The sequence below is a fragment of the Lycium barbarum genome, chromosome 2 (assembly GCF_019175385.1).
Source record: "Lycium barbarum isolate Lr01 chromosome 2, ASM1917538v2, whole genome shotgun sequence".
Lineage (NCBI taxonomy): Eukaryota > Viridiplantae > Streptophyta > Magnoliopsida > Solanales > Solanaceae > Lycium > Lycium barbarum.
In genome coordinates, this window is record NC_083338.1 from 53,880,115 (window position 1) to 53,903,244 (window position 23,130).

Consider the following 23,130-nt stretch of genomic DNA (forward strand, 5'->3'; position numbering starts at 1 on the left):
TCATTTTGTTTGGTCGGAACAAGAAGTACCGAATAAACCCGGAGCAACCCTTCCGGACTAGTTGGTTCGGGTCATTTATGGAAGATTAACATTACATGTCCGGTCCAGATTCGCAGCAAATATTACACTTTAGAATTAAAGTAGCATTTATTGTCTATAATTACTCATTATTAGAATTGATCTGTAGCGCAATTGTCACACCGCAAATCTGGAGGTGTGGCCGGCACCCAGAACCGGAGGGCCTGAGCGTACCAATTATGGCATCTGAACTTAGAAACAAGTTATGTGACAACAAGATTCCCATATAACCAAATACAAGAAGTAAGGGGATAATCCCAGATCAACCGATTTCTAGATGATAACTATATAAAATATGAACATAACCTGTCAAGGCCATCAAAAGGAAGAGTTAATATCTTACAACACAGCCGACTAGGCTATCAAACTCAAACTATTACTAGACAACGTCTGCAAGCCTCTACGAGTATATGTACATGACGAAAAGACGGGACAAGGCCCCATCATACCTCAAAATGTAAGTAGCATATGCAAGTACCTAGACTTTAACACAACAGCTCCAGAAAGAAAAGAGCACAACACCAACACAACTGATCAACTCCTACTGGGGAAGGGGTGCATCACCATGTCTATCCGTAACTGTAGGCATGAAACGCAGTGCCCCAGAAGGGACATCAGTACAAAAGATGTACTGAATAGGTTGGGCATGAACAACAACTGAAACAACAGCAATAACTCAAAGAAAATAGAGATACCACCTGCCTCATTAATGTACAAACGTTATAAGTATATCACAATGCATAATAATAGTGTCTATAGCGTCGTATGCCTCTGCGGGCAATCTCTTATATATATAGTATATCGCGTCTATAGCGTTGTAGGCCTCGGTGGGCAATTTCATGTATATACTATATCGCGTGTATAGCGTCGTAGGCCTCTGTGGGAAATTTCATGTATATAGTATATCTTTATATGTGCATGTATGCAATCCATCTATGGGATACTCAGCTCATCAGTCTCTATACGACTCGTGAACTTGTGACTTATGAACTTCTTTATGGATCAATACTTTTTCGGAATAGGGAATCAACAGAGAACATCTAAATATTAAGAGTGGAATCATTATGTATGGATATCACGATTTTGTGTCACTTTCAAACATCATGCCAAAAGAAAGAAAGGTAAGCAATAAGCCCTACATACCTTTAATGCCGAACCTCTACTCGTGGTGTCCGAACAAGCCCTTTTTACACGTTAATCTTGTCACGACCCAACCCCGTAGGCCGTGACTAGTGCCCGAACTGGGCACCCGAACACACTCATCAATTCCGAATCGCATACAAATAGCGTATACGGGCACAAATATCACGCGCTGCCACAAATCATATCAAACTGTCTCAGACACATTTCAAACACAACCATATATGTACATATATATCAGAAGCCGACTAGGCTATCAAATGGCACAACGACCCAAAACATATACAAATGCACGCCGATGAGGCTTCCATGGCGAGTGTGATCATACAAACACACCTGAAAAGAAGTAGGCACAACCCACGTATACGTCTACAGACTTCTAAACAGACCAACCGAATCATATGGCGGGACAGGGCCCCGCCGTACCCCTGAACAAATATATACATATGCAACGAACGAAGATATATACCAAAATGTAGGCTCCGGAATAAGAGGAGCACTCCATACAGCAGAAGAGGGTGTCCTAAACTGGTGGATCACCAAACTGTGCGTCTGTACCTGCGGGCATGAAACACAGCCCCCCGCGAAGAAAGGGGGTCAGTACGAAATATGTACTGAGTATGCAAAGCAGAAGATACAGGAATCCAACCATAACTGAAGCATAAGGTACAGAAGGGAATACCAAATCAGTATATCAAAACCGGTACGGAAATCATATGTATAAGAATGCAAATCAAAGTCATGCATAAGGCTCAGGAATGTGGTCACCACTCCGACGCTGGTGCCACAACACAGCATAATTCCAGAAGGTTTCAAATCTCCGTACAACCCCGTACATAACACATCATCACAACAAATCATAAGCCATATCACAGCATAACTCCATAAACGGAACCCGGCCCTATGGCGAGGTCTCGGGAACCGTAACACAGCATACTGCTGAATATATCATAGTGCGCACGATCACAAAACCGGCCCGGGAACCGGCGAACGATATCATAGTAATAGGCACGAGCAGAGTAGTGCGGAAACCATATGCATATACACAATTTAATTCCCAGACTCGACAAATAAATACACGTATATATATATATATATATATATATATATATATATATATATATATATATATATATATATATATATAGGACAAAAGGTGCAAAAATAGGTATCGAGTCTGTCAGAATTAGTATACAAAAATATGAGCCTTTAAATTTACAAAACTTTCGAAAAATACTTCATAAGCCAATTTCTGAAAATTGTGAGTCGTTCACATTTAGGAGCTTTCAAATCTCTTATGGAACAAATAAAACGGAGCCTTAAATTCATAGTCAAAAGTCCCATGTTTATATCATACGAAAGTAGATTAAGTAAGACAAACGAAGGACGTCTCGGGACTAGTGGGCCCACTTCGGTCAAATCGAGGTGGCGAACATAAATCACGAACATTAGACTCTATGGAGTCATCCAAGGAAGTTTCTAGGAGATTCGGTTACGCTTATGAAATTTACGAATGTTTGATCACTTTTCCAACTAAACATAAGAATTGTGATTCAATTACATTGAATGAATAGTACCCAAAATCTAGCTCGGGTTTCTAAGAACAGGATCATCCCCGAGGTTCACATCTCAACCTAGAATAACTAGGACATGCCAAAAGAAGAAAAGGGATAGCTTTACATACCTCACTTGCGCCTTACGCTCGTCCAAACTCAATCCCCGTTTCGTCCAAAATCTACAATTGGTCATAGTTGCCAAATATAAGTTTCAAGCTTTTAGAATTTCAAGTCTTAAATTCATATTGTCTACCGAAATTTCGGCAGCATTTTCCCTGTAAATACACCATCCCCAAAATTCAACTTGGCCAATTCCAATCAACAACAATGCCAACAACCATACTAACAATTCCAATAATCAACCCAAGATACATTCTAACAACTCAATCAATATACTACTTCCTTCAAGACCTTCCAACTCCAATAAGAACAATAACAACCTAATAACTTACGCACTAACAACATCATACTAGCAACATTACATTCCATACATGCAAGAACATCATATTCAATTTTCATAAACTTCTAAAACAAGTCTCCAACTACTACAACTTCGCTAAGCTCATTAAGCTTTTATTAGCAATATAAAATCCACAACAACAACAACCAAAACACTAAATAAAATTGACTCATTCTCTCCTATGTTTCCCCACAACCACACGGCCACTTCTAACACATATACACGGCCAAACATCATGCACACACACACGGCTGCAACCTCCCTAGAATCATCCAACGTCCATTATCAACATGGCACCCACAATAACAACAACCAACCACTAGATAAAATAATTAAAACATGATTCCTACACACACATACATGCACGACCACACATGCTTTCACTCTTTCAAGAACTTCATCCCCTTTTCACATGCTACAACATACAAAACCATCCTTAACATACAAGAAAAGAATTAAACCTTACCTTTCTCCTCAATTCTTCACTTGGCTAGAACTTCCAACTTGCAAGAATATGAATTTTTCTTGTTCCAATGAACACTCCAACTTGCTAAGGACCCTTCAATTAGTAGGAAATGATTTTTAAAGAAATTTTTTCTCAAGATTCTTGTTGATTTTTGCTATGGCCGAATGGCCTAGAGCTTTTCTTCTTCTTTTTTGTTCTTGAGACTTCTTGAAATTTCTAGAGAGTTAATGGATTAAGATGACTTGGTCATCTATTATTTGACTCATTTAACTCTCATGTGGGCTTAAGCCCACCACTAGGTTGACGACCACATGGCCCAAGTGGTCATCCGTATTTCTCATGAATATCACACATATGTTAAATAACATAAAAATATAGTCTCATTTCCTACAAGACAACATTATTTCAAATTTCTCAAACGCGCAAAACACGGGATATAACAAATCTTAACCGCGAAGAGGATAAGTCTACTCTCACCCGAACATATAAGAACCAAACAAAATTCTTTAACTAGAATACCAAGTTGCTGCCTATAAGTTTTTCTCCCATAAACAGTAACTACGTTGTTGCTCAGCGTTTTCTTCCTCAAAAATAGTAACTAAGTTGCTGCTTATTTCACTTAACATCCAAATTGCATTACCAATATTTTGCAACCTTTATCACATTGTGTCCGTAAATAAATAAGATAAGGGAGGCTATGTACTTTCCCATTAAGTGGACCATGGGGTCCACATGCCCTTAAACCATTTTAACTAGTTGTTTACTACATAGATGCCACATCCTCATTCCTAAAACATAGTCGCTACACTTTCATCTTCCATGTTCCACGTGGAAATGCTATATATGAACACTTACCTCCTATTGATGAGAAAATACTCAAAATACCCCCCAACGTTTGGCCCAAATACCAACTACACACCAAACCTTTGCGGGGGTCCTATTACCCCCTTGCTATTTTAAAAGTGGAATATATTGCTCCCTAAATGCTGATGTGGCATGAGATGACAAAGAGAGTGTATTTCACTCTCTTTGAGAGAGTGAAAGGCAAAAATACATTATTAAAACTTTATTTTTACTTTTCATTAATATATATATATATATATATATATATTCCTTATATGTTTCCAATGTTCTAATGGCGGGATTTCACCTAAGATCTGGTCGGTTTTGACCTCTTCCATGTCTGAGATTTGTTTACTGAAATTCAAAAATTAATGAGATTTAATTCAGTAAAAAAATTGAATGTAAAAGAGAAAAAGGGCCATTAGCCCATATTTTTGTTTTTATTTATTACGCCAATAAGCTCTTCCATCTCCACCGCCACAATTTTTACCACCGCCCCTTTCCATCTCCACTGCAGCTCTTCAATCTCTTCAACGGAATCTTTCATGCCATTACCACACGTCCAGATCTGTTAGCGAAGAGGCATGGATAGAGAAAAATCTATTAATATACAGAGAAATGAGTTCGTCGGAGCAGTGGATGGACGGCGGCGGTGAGATTTTCGGGGAGAAAGGGAAAAAGACTGTAGCGGCAACACTGGATTAGATGAAACCGTCGCTGCCGCAACCAAAATCTAATTGAACGACCAGGAAGCATCGATATCGACATCGAGATCCATCATCATCGACTCTCTCTCCGCTAGTGCTGTGGCGGCGGAGACTTCGGAGTTGGTTCCGCCATTTTTGGTCAACTGTTCTCCAAAATTTTTGCTTTTTCTTCTTCTTCAAGTATAAACTAGTCATTTTTTCTTTGAGATTTTGTATATGGAGAGAGAGAAATTATGTTGAATGTCAATTAGCAGAATATGATTCTCACTTATGGCTTTGGGGAAGAAAAAAGATTGAAAACAAATTATAAAAAGAACCACGAGGAAGACAAAGGAAAGAAAAAGAAAAAGAAATTTTAAAATAATAATAATAAATCAGAAAAAAGGAAAGAATAAGAAAAAAAATTGAAAAAAAAAGTGTTAATTGAAATTTACACGTGTCAAGCGCGTGTGCTTCACACAGCCAATACATATGTGGGAGTGGCTTTTTAGGGAGCAATATATTTCACTTTTAAAATGACAAGGGGGGTAATAGGACCCCCGCAAAGGTTTGGTGTGTAGTTGAGATTTGGGCCAAACGTTGGGGGGTATTTTGAGTATTTTCTCCCTATTGATCAACTATATTCCTTTTTGTCTCACACATAATTAAACTTACCTAATTAGTTAATTCCTTATCACCCATTAACTTCAACAATTAGCCAATTGCCCGATAATTAATTTTAACACACTTCATATACTCATCATCATTATCATGTGATATAATACTACTCTTTCGGTACACACAAAAATATTATTTCCAATCACCGCGGCCTCACTTGTTAAGTCCTAAATTATTTCGGGACCTTATCCTTTTATACACTGAGCTCTTGATCTACATGAGTATGACAAAAATTTCTTCCGGTCCGTATAACTTGTTCAACATTCCAAACTTTGATGGAACTTATTTTCTCCTATTTGTTTAACCTCAAATCCACATGTAACCTTTCGATGACGACGTACGAAGTACGAGGCGTAACATCCTTCCCTTCTTAGAAACATTCGTTCTTGAATGTTATGAATATATTTTAGTTGTTGGAGGGTTTTAGAAATTTTGACAGAGTCTCCTCTGTAAATAAGACAATCTAAACCTGCTACTCAGCTCTGTCGCAACACAAAATAGTATAACCAACAACCAGCACTAAAACAGGCCCCACACGACCATCCAAAATATACTAGGATTACAAATATTAGTCATAACTCACCTTAATCATTTCTTGTTGTCTTCTAAACAACATCCGATACATTGGTTTCCACCTGCACATCTGGAAGTTGGAATAGGTGTGGTTATCTGGACCGCATATCTTCCTCGGCTTCCCAAGTCATTTCTTCCCTGTTGTTATTTCTCCACAACACCTTTACAGAAGCTACCTCCTTTGTTCTTAGCTTTCGGACTTGTCAATCTTAGATGGCTATGGGGACTTCTTAATAAGTTAAGTCTTTAGTGACCTGAATATCTTCAACTGGGGTCACGCGGGAGGGATCTCCTATATACTTTCGAAGCATTGAGAAATTAAACACCGGATGTACGGCTTCTAATTCCGAGGGTAGATTCAATTCATATGCTACTCGGCCGATTCTGCGAATAACTTCATATGGCCCTATATAACTTGGACTAAGTTTTCCTTTTTTACTGAATCTCATAACCCCTTCATCGGCGAGACTTTTAAGAACACCCTATCACCGACTGCAAACTCTAGATCGCTACGTCGAACATCTACATAAGGCTTTTGCCGACTTTGAGTTGTCAATAAGTGTTCCTGAATAAGCTTAACTTTTCCCACCGCTTGTTGGACTAACTCCCAGCCTATTAACCCCGTTTCACCCACGTCGAATCATCCAATTGGAGATCTACATTTCCGTCCATATAAGGCTTCGTATGGGGCCAACTGGATGCTAGAATGATAGCTATTGTTATAGGCAAACTCAATAAGCGGCAAGTGGTCGTCCCAACTACCCTTGAAGTCTAAAACACAAGCCCTTAACATATCTTCAACTGACTGAATAATACGCTCAGCTTGGCCGTCAGTCTGTGGATGGAAGGCTATGCTTAAGCTCACTTGAGTACCTAGCCTTTGTTGAAATGATTTCCAAAACTGGGCAGTAAATTGGGCACCCCTGTCTTATAATTGAAACTGGGGCACTATGCAGTCTCACTATTTCTTTGATATAAAGCTTAGCATAATCATCAACTGAATAAGTAATCCGAACAGGTAAGAAGTGGGCTGATTCTGTCAGCCTATCAACGATTACCCAAATAGAATCAAATTTTTGATAAGTACGAGGTAGCCTGGTAATGAAATCCATATAGATTGTTTCCCACTTCCAAGTAGGGATCTCCATCTACTGCAATAAACCACCAGGCTTCTGATGTTCGATTTTAACTTGTTAGTTCGGGCATCGAGCTACATAAGTCGCAATATTCTTCTTCATGTCATTCCACCAATAGAATTACCGAATATCATGATACATTTTGGTTGATCCAGGATGAATAGAATACCTGGACTGATGGATTTCTGCCATGATCCGCTCTCGTCAGGTTTAGTACGCATAGTTGACCTTAATATCTAAGAACTCTATCTCCCGAGAGTTCTAATAACGACTTCTTTTGTTTCGGGATGCTTTCCTTCATCTGGACTAATTCGGGGTCCTCAAACTGCCTCGCCTTTACTTCAGCTACTAGTGATGATTCAGCGGTATTTTGCACTAGTGCTCCTCCGTCACTGGCATTTATAAGTCGCATACTCAAATTAGCTAGGCGGCATAATTCCTTAGTCATTTCTACCTTGCTCACTTCTACCCCTTTCATACTTCCCATCGAATTTTGACTTAAGGCGTTCGCTATAACATTTGCCTTCCCGGGGTGATATAGAATATCGACGTCATAATCTTTTAATAGCTCCAACCATCTTCTCTGTTTCAAGTTCAGTTCTTTCTGGCGGAATATGTACTACAAACTCTTGTGATCCGTATAAATATCAACATGAACACCATATAGATAATGCATCCATATCTTTAGAGCAAAAACCGCAGCGGCTAACTTAAGGTTATGAGTTGGATAATTTTGTTCGTACTTCCTCAATTGCCTTGAAGCATACGCAATAACTCTGCCATGCTGCATTAGAACGCAACCCAATCCTATTCTAGATGCATCACAATACACAACGTACCTTTCCGATCTTTCAGGAAATGCTAGGACAGGTGCCGATGTTAGTCGGCATTTCAATTCCTAGAAACTCTTGTTGCAAGCATCGGTCCATTGGAAATTAGACGCCTTATGAGTCAACTTAGTCATTGGAGCAGCAATGGAGGAGAAATTCTCTACAAACTTTCGATAATATCCAGTTAACCCCAAGAAACTCCGCACCTCAGTAGGAGTAGTAGGCCTTGGCCAATTCTCTACAGCTTCAATCTTCTGACCATCCACCTTAATGCCCTCATCTGATACAATATGACCCAGAAATGTTACTGAACTCAACCAGAATTCACACTTTGAAAATTTAGCATATAACTGACGATCTTGGAGGGTCTGTAACACTAATCGCAAGTGATTCGCATTCTCCACCTCGGACCGGGAATAGTCTAAGATGTCGTCAATGAATACTATCACGAAGATGTCCAGAAATGGCTTGAATACCCGGTTCATTAGATCCATAAAGGCTGTTGGTGTATTTGTCAAGCCAAAAGACATGACAAGGAATTCATAATGGTTATATCTGGTCCGGAAAGTTGTATTTAGGATATCTTTTTCCTTGACCCATAACTGATGATACCCAAATCTAAGATCAATCTTCGAGAAACACCTTGCACCCTATAGTTGATCAAACAGGTCGTTGATTCTAGACAGTGGGTACCAGTTCTTAATAGTCACCTTGTTCAGTTGACGGTAATCAATACATATTCTTAATGAGCCGTCTTTCTTCCGAACAAATAACACTGGAGCACCTCACGGGGAGGTACTCCGTCTAATGAAACCCTTTTCCAGAAGATCTTTCAACTGAACTTTCAATTCTTTCAGTTTTGCAGGCCCTATTCAATACGGAGGAATAGATATAGGTTGGGTGTCTGGGAGTACATCTATAGCAAATTCAATTTCCCTTTCGGGAGGAATACCAGGAAGCTCATCAGGGAATACGTCAGGAAATTCATTAACGACAGGAATTGACTAAAGAGTTGGAGATTTTGCTTCCGAATCCTGAACCCATACAAGATGATAAATATATCCTTTAGAGATCATTTTTGAGCCTTAAGGTAGGAAATAAACCTACCCCTTAGCGCCGCAGCATTTCCCTTCCATTCAAGAACGGGCTCATTTGGAAATTTAAAGCGAACGACCTTTGTAGCACAATCAACATTCGCATAACATGAAGCCAACCAATCCATGCCCATAATAAGATCGAAATCCACCATTTCAAGTTCATTTAAATCATCTACTGTATGACGATCATGTATCTTTATATCACAATTTCTATATACCCGTTTAATAATCACAGAATCACGTACGGGGGTAGACACTTCAAATGATTTACACAATAATTTTGGTTCTTTACCACACTTGCTAGCAACAAATTGTGTAATATAGGATAATGTAGACCTGGATCAATTAACACATATACGTCATAAGAAAAAACGGATAGTATGCCTGTAACCACATCTGGAGATGACTCAATGTCCTGTCGACTGGATAGAGCATAAATGCGGTTCTAATGACCGCTAGAACTAGCTCCTGCTCCCGCTCCTTTACCTCTTACCCTACCTGCGGGGGCCTGAGTACCTTGACCCAGTGGGCGTACCGAAGCTGATGAAGCCGCAATAGATCCTGTCGGCTGAGCCATACCACCTATACCCCTTGCGGGGCAGTCCCTAGCAAAGTGGCTCGAGAGGCCACATGAATAACACGCATCTGAGTCTCGACGACACTGTCCTATATGAGTCCTTCCACACTTACCATACTGAGGTAACGGTGGCCTGAACTGACTCGAACCTCCCCTATATTGTCACGACCTATTTTGCCTAAGCTATGCGGACACTTACCTTCCTACCTCAATAAGCAAACCCTCAACCCAACAATGTATAAATACACAAAATAATGAAATGAAGCAACGGAATAGAACAAATACGTAAGTCTCACCATATAGATATAGAAGTAGTAGAATAGTGCGGAATAATAACAACACTCCCAGGGTCTAGTCTGAATAACACAAGAGCATCTAAAAGGGAAATAATACAATCCGAAATACTAATACATAAAGTGTCTATGTCTCTGAATAGAATAGGACATAATGATAGAAAAATCTTTAAGGCAGCGGATGACTATGCTCACCCTGGAGACTCGAAGAGGAAGCTGAAGTGACTATCAACCACGTGTCACAGAAGTGGATCCAACCTGATACTCTGCATTCATAAAAGAATGCTGCAAGTGCAGGTCAGTACAAACAACAGTACTGGTAGGCATCATCGGCCGACTAGGCATAGCTAACACAACTCAGAAAATAAACAGATTAGCAAATAAACCAACAAGTACAAGTCAATGTAATCAAATTCAAGTATCCATCATCGCCTATGTAAAGCATCTGATCCCAAATGTGCCAAGTCCGAACATATCCAATCCAATCCAATCATCGCAATACAACACCAAACATCTTAATCAATTCATGATGCAATGCAATGCAGTAGTGTATGAATACAATGCAGTGCCAAGCAAATGTGATGTACACATGTACTCCGGACAAAAATATCGACGTCTCGGTAGCACAACCCAACGTGACTTGCGAAGTATAAGTGCCACCCGTCCCGGATCTTTATCCAACAGACAGACGGGACCCCGGATCTTTTCCCACGGGGGGTTCTCATCGGCACCACCCTGGGGGACCTGCGGAGTCCATGCTTTATCAATGATTCCGGAACAAACATCGCATATGGGCCATACAATCAACGATTCCGGAATTGATCAATGAACATCGGACTTTCACGTCACTCAAGTAAAAGAGTTTTATCAAGTATCTATTTCAGTCAATCAATGATTCCAGGATGAACATCGGACATCGGCCTCTCACATTACTCAAATAAAACCGAGCCCCGCTCATCAGTTTTTCATCAATGCCATCAATATCTCAACAATGTATCATGAAAATGAGAGTGCGTGCAATGCATTTATCAACATCAACAATTATGCTTAATATCACAAATACCTATGATAGGCACATTAACAATATATCAGAATCACAAATACCAACAATAGGTATGCCAACAATATATCCGAATCACCAATACCAATAGTGGGTATGCCAACAATATATCTGAATCACAAATACCAACAGTGAGTATACAAACAATATCGAACCAAGACGATAAACAGAATCCAATATCTATCAATAATTCACGGCGTCAAGCCAACACAGTAAAATAATCAAACACAACACAACGGGGTGGCTAGTCCCAACACACAATAGGGCCTAACCTAAGGCAATATCCAACCCAACTTCATACCCGAAGGTTCACATACTGTCTCCGACAATATAATTTAAATATGCGCTTCGCTATACGAAGTCTCACCAAGGGTAAGCCATAACTTACCTGGATGGCCGAGCCGCAACACCAACAGCTCACTCTTTTGCCTTGTCTTTCCGCTGAACCTCAGAACCAAAGTACTCTAAGCATAATTGAAATCTAGATTAGAAATCATGAAGAATGATACTAATATTGCTACTATTCATTTTAGGTCAATTCCAACCCTAAAAATTGGAGAAACGGGCCCACAAGGGCAAAACGAGAAATTCGGAAGAAAAATATCAAATTAAGCACTAGGTGTTCGTAACCTAACCACTAATTGCTGATTTAACTCAAGGATTGGCCTAATTTTTTATTTCAAGCAAAACCCCCAATTTGGGTATAAACCATAAGCCTTCAATTCCGAAATTCAACACTAGAGATGGAAGATATATGATTAATAAGCTTAGATTCATCAAAATCTAACATAAACATCATCAATTTCCTCATAAATGTGTGTAAGGAAAAGTTCACCAAAACCCTATTTCAACTTCCATCACTAAGGGATTATTAAAGGTAAGGCGAAATCTAGGATGATTGTGATTAACGGAATAAACAAGATTTACCTCCAAGAATATCTCCAAAATATCCCAAGGATTGTTCCCCAAAGCTTCTAATTTCGAAATGGGAAATAATGAGGGTCTAAAGGCTTATTTAAATCACACTTAATGAAAATAGTTGGGCCGTCACCGCCACGACCGTGACGGGGCCGCTACAGCAGCTCCGCTACAGCACCCATCAGGCTGCCATGGTCGTCTGGCCAACATACATATGGTCGCCCCAGTGGCCAACATACCGCAACAGCAGTGCCGTTGGGAGGGCACTGGTGCCGCCATATCGGGCACCAGGTACTAGCATTCCTCCCATTTTTCTAAGTCTCAATCGAAATCCCGAGCCATTCCCGAGGCTAACTGCTCATAAACCATATATACAGACCCACACAAAAATATGTTACGAACGCGATCGTGGCCTCGAAATTCCCAACGGAGGTCTCGTTGACCGATTCAACCCCCGACACCTCAGTTCCAATTTCCAACCCAAGTCCCAATATGCATCCAAGTGCATTGGGAACCGAACCAAATACACACACAAGTTCTTAACGAACATCCGAACCTCTTGGAATCGACGAAATTCTAGAAAAGGTCCGTTTACCCAAAAGCCAACTTTGGGCCAATCATTTTTCACTTTAAGCCTATATTTCGCAATAGTTGTCCGAATCTGATCTAGACACCTCGAAAAGCATGCCAACGGTCCCTTCGGGTCAAGAATGAGCTAATCAATGTTTGGAAACGGGCAAAAATATTGAAAAGACTATAACGACCAAATGGGTCGTTACATCAGATACCAATTGAACCATCACTCGTCCTCAAGCGAAGAAAAGAAAGGAAGTGAAAAAATACCTGAATCAGTGAATAGCTGAGGATATCGGCTACACATGTCGGACTCGGTCTCCCATGTTGCCTACTCAACAGGACGGTGCTTCCATTGCACCTTCACCGAAGCAATCACTTTCAACCTCAACTTTCGAACCTGCTTATTCAAGATCTCGTAGGCTCCTCCTCATATGTCAAATTCTCATCAAGCAATATAGAATCCTAATGGAAAATGTAGGTATCGTCGGCATGGTACTTCTTCAGCATCGAGACATGAAAAATCGGATGAACTCCCGCCAAGCCTGGCGGCAATGCCAACTCATAAGCTACATCACCGATACAGTCCACAATCTCAAACAGACTAATATATCTGGGGCTGAACTTGCCCTTATTACCAAACCTCATAATGCCCTTCATGGGTGAAACCTTTAACAGAAGCTGGTCACCAATAGTAAACTTTAAATCCCGGACCTTCTAGTCCGCATACATCTTTTATCGACTTTGAGCTGCTAACAGCTTGGCCTGAATAACTCTCACTCTATCAAGGGACTCTCTTAACAAATTCGTACTCCAAGGCCGAGCCTCGAACCCATCAAACCAACCAATCGGAGATCTACATATCCTACCATACAAGGCCTCAAAAGGCGCCATCCCAATACTCGAATGATAACTATTATTGTACGCAAACTCTACCAAGGGAAAGTGTTGATCCCAATGACCACCAAAGTCCATAACGCATGCTCTCAACATGTCCTCGAGCACCTGAATGGTCCGTTTGGACTGGCCATTGGTCTGGGGATGAAAAGTTATACTGAGATCCAATTGAGTACCCAACTCTTTATGAAATGCCCCCAGAATCGGAAAGTGAAAATAGTACCCCGATTGGATTCACAATATCCCTAATGTACATCTTGGCTAACTTCTCCGCGGTATAGGAAACCTGGACAGGAACGAAGTGAGCGGACTTAGTCAACCGAAATAGAATCAAACTTGCCAAGGGTCTTCGGAAGACCCGTGACAAAATCCATGATAATCCTCTCCAACTTCCAATCAGGAATGGGCATCTTCTGAAGCACCCCACCGGGTCGCTGGTGCTCATACTTTACCTGCTGACAATTTCCACACTTAGCCACAAAATCAACTATATCTCTCTTCATTCGATGCCACCAATAGTGATGTCTCAAATCACGATACATCTTAGTTTTCCCTGGATGAATGGAATAGCGAGAGCTAAGAGCCTCAGACAAGATTAACTGGACCAAATCACCAATACGAGGAAAGCATACGCGTCCTCTAATCCTCAAAATCAATCACGGCGCCCTTGGCCTCACCTCTCAAAAATATATCTCGAATCTTGCTCAACTGAGCATCCTCAAACTGATGAATCCTTATCCGATCCAATAAAGATGACCTCGCCTCTACACAAGCCAAAATCTTGCCCGGGGCTGAAATACCAAGACGAACGAAATTGTTGGCCAGAGTCTGAACCTCCATGGCCAACGAACGCTAAAAAATAATCAATCGAGCTAAACTTCCCATACTCATTGCCTTGCGACTCAAGGCATCAGCCACCACATTGGGGGATGATATAGAATAGAGATGTCATAGTCTTTCAGGAGCTCCATCCATCAGCGCTGCCTGGAATTAAAATATCTCTGGGTAAACACATGCTGAAGACTACAGTGATCGGTGAAAACCTCACAGTGAACACCATACAAATAATGCCTCAAAATCTTCAAAGCGAAGACAACTCCAAATCATGGGTAGGATAGTTCTTCTCATGAACCTTCAACTGATGGGAAGCATAAGCTATCACTCTACCTTCATGTATCAACACAGCACCCAAACCCAGACGGGACGCATCACAATAAACAGCGAAATCCTTATCCTCCACGGGAAATGCTAAGGTCGGGGCTGTAGTCAAAAGAAGCTTGAGCCTTTGAAAGCTCTCCTCACAATCATCCGTCCACTGGAAGGGAATATCCTTCTGGGTCAATCGGGTCAAGGACGAAGCAATGGCAGCAAAACCCTTCACAATGCGATGGTAATAACTAGCCAAACCCATAAAACTACGAATCTCAGTAACAGTAGTGGGCCTCGCCCAACCCCTCATAGCCTCAATCTTCTGTAGATCAACTATAATCCCATCCTTAGACACCACATGGCCCAAGAATGCTATAGATTTCAACCAGAACTCACACTTAGAAAACTTAGCAAACATGCTATGTTTCTTCAACAACCCAAGAATAGTACGGAGATGGCTCTCATGCTCTTCTCTACTCTTGGAATACACCAAGATGTCATTAATAAACACAATCATAAAGGAATCAAGAAAGGGTCTAAAAATGCCACTCATTAAGGTCATAAATGCAGCCGGGGCATTGGTGAGCCCAAAAGACATCACTAGAAACTCATAGTGGCCATATCTCATCTGAAATGCTGTCTTCGGAATATCCTCCGTCCTAATCTTCAACTTGTGATAGCCGGAACGCAAATCAATCTTCGAAAATACCGAAGCACCCTGAAATTGGTCAAACAGATCATCAATACGAGGCATAGGGAAATTGTTCCGAATAGTGACCTTGTTCAACTGGCGGTAATCAATACACATCCTCATGGTCCCATCTTTCTTCTTCACAAATAACACAGGAGCACCCCAAGGGGAGACACTCAGTCTAATGAACCCCTTGCTCAACAAATCCTGTAACTGCTCCTTAAGCTCCCTCAACTCAGCAGGTACCATCCGATACGGTGGAATGGAAATAGGACGAGTGCCCGAATGCACGTCGATACAGAAATCAATGTCATGATCGGGTGGCATACCCGATAGATCCGACGGAAATACCTCTGCAAACTCGCTCACAATAAGGATCGACTCAAGAGATGGAGATGCAATAGTCATATCACGAACATGAGCTAAATAGGCTAGACACCCCTTATTTACTAACATCTTTATTCGAAGAAAGGAAATGATCTTCTTCGGAGCGGGACTAGGAGTACCCTTCTACTCAAGTCTAGGAATGCCCGGTATGGCTAATGTGACTATCTTGGCGTGACAGTCCAAGCTCGCGTGATAGGGAGAAAGCCAGGACATCCCCAATATAACATCAAAGTCCACCATATCTAGGATCATTAAATCTACCCAAGTGTCATATCCCATAAAAGTAACCAGACAAGACGGGTAGGCTTGATCAACAATCACAGAATCTCCGACCGGAGTAAACACATAAACAGGTATATCTATGCTATCACAAGGCAAATCCCAACTAACGGCATGAAATGCAGATACATACGAATAGGTGGATCCAGGCCCAAATAACACAGACGTTGCTCTATGACAGATGGAAATAGTACCTGAAATTATAGTATCTGAGGCCTCTGCCTCAGGCCTACCAGGAAATGAGTAACAATGTGTTCCACCATGCCTAGCTTGAGATCCCCCTCTCATACCCTGAGTACCACCTTTAGCTGGCTGGGAACCACCTCTAGAACCATAGGAAGTATCGCGGCCTGACTAAGCACTGCCTCTCTGAGAAGTCCCACCTCGACCACCATATGATACAGAAGTCCTCAACGGCTGATAATCCCACCTGGGTTGGGGATATCTCCTAGAAATATGCCCAACCTCTCCATAAGAAAAACAGGTAAGAGGGGTCGAATGCTGAAACACGGAAGCTGAAGACCCGGATGAAATAGCCCTTTCTACTGGTCTGGAGAACGAAATCTCAGGAGATCTCTGCTTGGGTGTCTCACTAGGGGAAGCCTGTAACGCTGAATGCACAGGACGGCTAAAATATGGCTGAAGTGGCCTCGAAAACTGTACGGCGCCCCTCGAACCATGACCTCCAAAACTGCCAGTCTGTCGTGGCCTCTTGTCACTACAACCAAAAGCACAGGCCTTAGTGCCCTCAACCACAGAAGGATGCTCGATAATGGACTAGAAGGAAGCCCCCATAGACTCCATCTGAAGACAAAGAATATGTAGAGAGCCCCAATAGTCCTCCCACAAAGTGCCTGATCCAATCAGACTCAGTAAGGATCAACGGAGTACAGTAATGGGCCAGATAAAGGAAACGGGTCACATAGGACTCTAAAGACATGCCCCTCTGCTCAAGGTACAAAAACTGCTCCCTACACGCCTCTCTCAAAGACCGGGGCACATACTTCTCAAGGAAGGCCCGATAGAACTGAGTCCAAGTCAAAGGAGGGGAACCCTTAGGTCTGCACGCCACGAAATACCTCCACCATGTCTTTGCGTCGCCGCGAAACTAGTAGGACACAAAATCAATGCCGTGGGTCTCAACTATCCCCATGCGGTGCAGCAACTCATGCATATCAAGAATAAACTTATAGGCATCCTCAGTCGAAGTACCAGAGAACCTCAGTGGCTCTAACTTCCTGAATCTCCCAACAAGGTCCTGATCAGAAGCAGTCATAACGGCGCCCTCCATGGGCCTAATCTCATCACCAGGAGCGGGTATTGCATCAATGCGAGGAGCCATAGCTGCAGCGGAATGTGCTGCCCGCGTAAGTCCCTGCTAAGGGGTCTGCGCCCCAACCCTAGTCTGTGAACCCCAGCCGGGAGTAGTAACTCCGGCTGCCGCCAGCTAGGCATCAAGGTGAAGTAGAATCTTGGCTATAGTGTCATGCACGACCTGGTCAGAAGTAACCTCAGGCTGTGTCCGTACTGGGGGCCTGGTCTCTATCCGGCTGATACTCGAGCTCGGGAGATGGAGACCTCTCCACCGCAGGAGCTCTGCTCTTGGCTGGGGCAGCCCCGCGGCCTCTTGCTCTACCACATCACCGGGCTGTAGCGCGCCTTAATTTGTGTTTAGAATTATAGGCAGAACCTAATCCCCACACCTTTGGCATGCTATGTCTAGTTAATACTCCAACAAAACAGAACCCAAAATCATCTTCAAACTTAAACATTCTCTCTATTCTTAACAAAATGGGAGAACTGTTGGAAATTCACATTGGAACAAAAATTCAAAATGGGAAAACTGTTGGAAATTCCCATTGGAACAAAAGTTCAAAACAGACACAGAACCATTCTACTTTTAGGGGAAATAGCTTTTCCAGATTCCAAGTAATATCTTAGCCTTTTGAAGCTTATTCACAATTGAAGCAGTTAAGTCAAATGTAGATGTCATATTCTCTGTTATTCAAACAACCTAGATGTGGCCATTACTTTAACTACAATTTAGCATATTAGAATACCGTAAAGAGCGCAACAACATTCATGGTAAGCAAACTGAAAATGTCACAAAATCTACATAGGGAAGTTCATTAAATAGAGCTAACATGGGATTGTATTTAGGTTCACATACTTTCTCATCTTTCTGGTAAACCATGCAAACATGTACACCTTAGTTTATAACCCATTTTTTCAAGGGAGAAAAAAAAACTGAAGTTGGATTTGGTGAAATGATTTGAAATCATTTTCCTATTTATAGGACTTGCAAACGCTCAACTGATCCAGAAAGAACAATACATGAGCACATTGGAAATAAGTTAACTAGAGCCACACTATATTCTTCTTCAAAGACAAAAGGTTAAGCTTAAACTATATGACCAAATTGGAGGAAGTCATACTATTCAACTCAACAGTTAATTAGCAGGAAACTGAGAAGACATAATAGCACTAAGGGAGAGAGCAGATGTGGATATCACATAACAAGACGAAGCAGCAACTGGCCAAAGGGGAGGGAAACCACAGCACAACATTCATGAAATTTCTTATAGCATGTTAATGGTGTGAAATAGATTTCAATCTATAAACCTTTGAACTATGTACTTCAACAAAACAGACACACTTTGACTAATCTTAAATAAATCTCAAGGCAACCTCTCTTTAATTTAAAATACGAGTCTATCAAAGATGAAACAAAGTGTCATGCTAACTAGTCTAATCTCATCCTACTTGAGGTGTAATGACCCGTTTGGTCGTTATAGTCTTTCTGGCATTTTCGCCCCTTTCCGAGCTTGGTTAGCTCACTTTTAACCCTAGGGGACTATTGTCACGCTTCTCGATGTGTCTAGATTTGATTCGGGCGACCTTTTGTAAAATTTGAGCTTAAAGCGAAAAAGAGTTGACTTTTGGATAAACGGATCTTTTCGGAAATTCGTGGACTCCAAGGGGTCTGGATGGTCGTTTAGAACTTGTGTGTATATCAGGTTCAGTTCCCAATGCACATGGATGCATTTTGGAACTTAGGTTGGGAAGCTGGAATTGAGGTATCGAGGTTGACTTGGTCAACAAGGCCTCCGTTGTGAAATTTCGAGGTCACAAGTGCTTTCGTAGCATGTTTATATGTGGGTCTGTGTACGTGGTTTGTGAGCAGATGGCCTCGGGAGTTGGTCGGGATTTCGATTGAGACTTGAAAAAATATTTGGGATTCTGGTACCTGGTGTCTGCTAGAGTGGTACCAGTGTCGTCCCAGAAGCACCGCCGTAGCGGTGGGATGGCAGCTGGGGCGGCCAAGCTTGTTTTGCCCAGATCGTTCTGACAGTCTGAAGAGGACGTCGGGACGGCGGCTCCATGGCGGTCCCGATGCCGCCATAACGGTATCGGTTTTTCATTAACTATGTATTAAAAGCCCGTAGTCTATCACTCATTACCATTACATAAATTGAGCTCTTGTGTACTGTTCAAGAAGATTCTTGGGGAAAATTCTTGGTGGTAAGTCCTGCTAATCTCCTTACTAATTCCTTATTCCTAGTCATCTTAGAATCCCTCTTTCCTTGTTAGTTCCTTAGTAATGGAAGATAAAAAGTGTATTTAATGGATATTCTACTTAGGCTTTTAAATGATGAATTTGATTGGGTTTATGCTAGATTATAATGTATCTAAGGTTGTTAATCACATATCTTCCATTATTAGTGTTGGATTCTTGAATCTAAGAGTTAGGTTTATACCCAAAATTGGGGGTTTTGCTTGAATTTCAAAATTGGATGAATCCTTGAGTTATTTAGCAATTAGTTGATGGGTTTTGATCACCTAGTGTTTAATTGGATATTTTACCCCCGAATTTTCCGTTTTGACCTTGTGGGCCCCGTTTTCCCAAATTCTAGGGTTGGTTTTGATCTAATGTGAATGATAGCAATATAGGTATCGATCTTCATGATTTCTAATCTAGATTTCAAATATGCCTAGACTTCTTTGATCTTGAGGCTCAGCGGAAGGGCAAGGCTAAAGAGTGATTATTGATGTATTGTTGTTCGACCATCCAGGTAGGTTATGGCTTACCTTTGATGAGATTTTGTGTATTGAAGCATATATTTAGATGATATTGTCGGAGACAGCATATAAACCTTCGGGTATGAAGTTGGGTTGGATATTGTCCTAGGTTGGGCCCTGTTGTGTGATTGGGGTTAGCCACCCTGTTGTGTTGTGACTTGATTGTTCTGTTGTTGTTGGCTTGATGCCACGTGTTGATAGTAGATAATAGGGACTGTTTTTCCATCATGATTGAGATATTGTAGTACCTTACTTGTTGATGTTGGAACGAGGATATAGTTCTATATGACTTGTGTAGTCTTTCGTGATATTGTTGGCATACCCATATTTGGTACTTGTGATATTGATTGGATTATTGATATTGATACATACATTGCATACATTCTCATCCTTCATAATATACTGTTGATACATTGTTAGTACTTGATGAAACACTGTGATAAGCTGGGCTCGATTTTGGATGAGAGTGATGTGAGAGTCCGATATCCGATGTTTGTACCGAAATCGTGGATTGAGTGAGTGCATGGACTCCGCGGGTCCCTAGGGTGGTGCTGGAGAAAACCCTCCTTGGGTAAAGATCAGGAGTCTCGTCTATCTATTGGGCAAAGATCCGGGACGAGTAGCACTTAGACTTCGCGAGTCACCTTGGGTTGTGCTCCCGAGACGTGGAGGTATTCCATCCAGAGTACATGTGTACACAGCATTACATGACATTGCATTTGCATCCATACATTATTGCATTGCATCATGGTCATATTGTGATGGTTTGGTGCTTTACTTGTGATGTTGGTTTCGGATCGGACATATTGAGAGTTGGCACACTTGGGTTTAGATGCTTCTACCTAGGTGATGATGTGTACTTGGTTCTGATTATGGTTGACTTATACTTATTGATTTATCTGTCTATCTTGCTTTATTGTCTGAATTATGTTAGTTATACTTAGTCGGCCTATGATGCCTACCAGTATTGTGGTTTTGTACTGACCTGCACTTGCTGCATTCTTTTATGAGTGCAGAGTTCCAAGTTGGGTCTTCTTCCATCACCCGTGGCTGATAGTTGCTATCAGGACTGCTTCGAGTCTACAGGGTGAGCACGAGATGTCCGCTGCCTTCAAGACTCCTCCTTATTTATGTCTGGCTTTTCCATTTTGAGACATATACAGATTTGATGTATTATTATATTTTCAGACTTGTATATTTTGAATTCTAGATGCGCTTGTATGGCTTAGACCAATCCCTGGGTGTATTTCCTTATTTCCGCGCCTCTTTCTATTTTATTTATCGTAAGACTTATATGATTATTCTCTTCCGCTTAGTTGATTTAATTATCTATGCTTTTATTTTCGTTGGGTTGAGGGTTCTCTTATCGAGGCGAAAAAGGTAAGTGCCCGCGTGGCTTAGCAAAATTGGGTCGTGACATGAGGATAAGACTTGGATTGAACTATCGAAAGAAAAAAAAAAGGTACTTTAACTAAATCTAACAGCCAGCTAAAATTCAAAATTTTGAATTGTCCAGAAATACATAGACTAACAGACCCTAACATAACTATGAAAATGAAGGGACTTTGGATCACCTCAAACAGAAGAGTATAATTCATAACCAAAGCACAACCTGATGCTCATCTACACATCATTTTCAGTAAATAGAGGAAGGGAATCCCACTCAACTTCAACTAGTTTACTCTTCAAACTATGCCATGTTAACAACTAAAGATCCAACTGATCCAATGTCATTCTTATACATAAACTTATGATCACATGAAAAGAAAGAATGGAAAAAACTTCTTATTTCTATAACTAGAACCAAAAGCTAATTATTTGAACAAGTACATCATGGCACCATTCAAAAATCTATATTGAAAGAGTGTGAGGACAACTTCATGTTTTCTACTAACGAATGTTCAAACGAATTATAACACTAATCACTTAGCCAGTAGACTGTAACCAAGCAGAAGCAGAGTTGAAAAAATAAAACAGAACCTTAAGATGAATGTAGAAGATTACTTATCTAATTCTTACAGCATTCCAAAACTAAACTAATCTATACCGAAATTGAAATACACACATAACTTAACAAAAAGGAAAATAAAACTGAGATAAGGAAGAAATTACCTTTTTGCTGAGCAGTGACGGGGCAACGAGGGTTGACGACGAACTATCTTTCACCCGAATCGATTAAAACGACTTCCAAAAAATTAAACATGAGCGAGAACGTCCTCGAAACTCATGGCTTAGCCGGATTTCTGAGTGTTCTCACTCTTGGAGTTGTGAAAAACCCACTATTGGTGTAAAAACCAATTTTTGATCTCCAAAAAAAAAAAATCGTGTATGAATGAGAATTGAGGGTTCTATTTATAGATCCCCAAATGCTAGGGTTTTTTCATTTTGAAACGATGTGGGACAAAATCCGGACTTGAAATTCGTTTTTCAGTCCACTGATTATATTAGAAAAGAAAAAGATAAAAGCTAAATCATATTTGAAGAAAACAATTATTACCGATGAAAATTATCCTCTTTTTGAGGAAGAAAACAAAACCCATAAATTCTTTACTTGAAATAGGCCAGCAACGACTGCGAAAGCTTAAAGTCACTGGACCTTAGCCGAAAATAGAGAAGACAGCTGGAGAATTTGAAATTGGCGTTGAAAGATTTTGGACTTAAGGGTTCGTTTGGTGTTTTTCTT

At 41.0% G+C, this 23,130-nt stretch overlaps 1 long non-coding RNA gene across 1 annotated transcript; it reads right to left on the reverse strand.

Annotated features, from left to right (window-relative positions):
* Positions 1-524: 524 nt before the first annotated feature.
* LOC132626514 (uncharacterized) lies at positions 525-23,130 on the reverse strand. The gene is made up of 3 exons (XR_009577361.1): positions 22,560-23,130; positions 10,609-11,937; positions 525-1,776 (listed from the first exon to the last, which is right to left on the reverse strand). It is a non-coding gene; the product is annotated as an uncharacterized LOC132626514 (long non-coding RNA).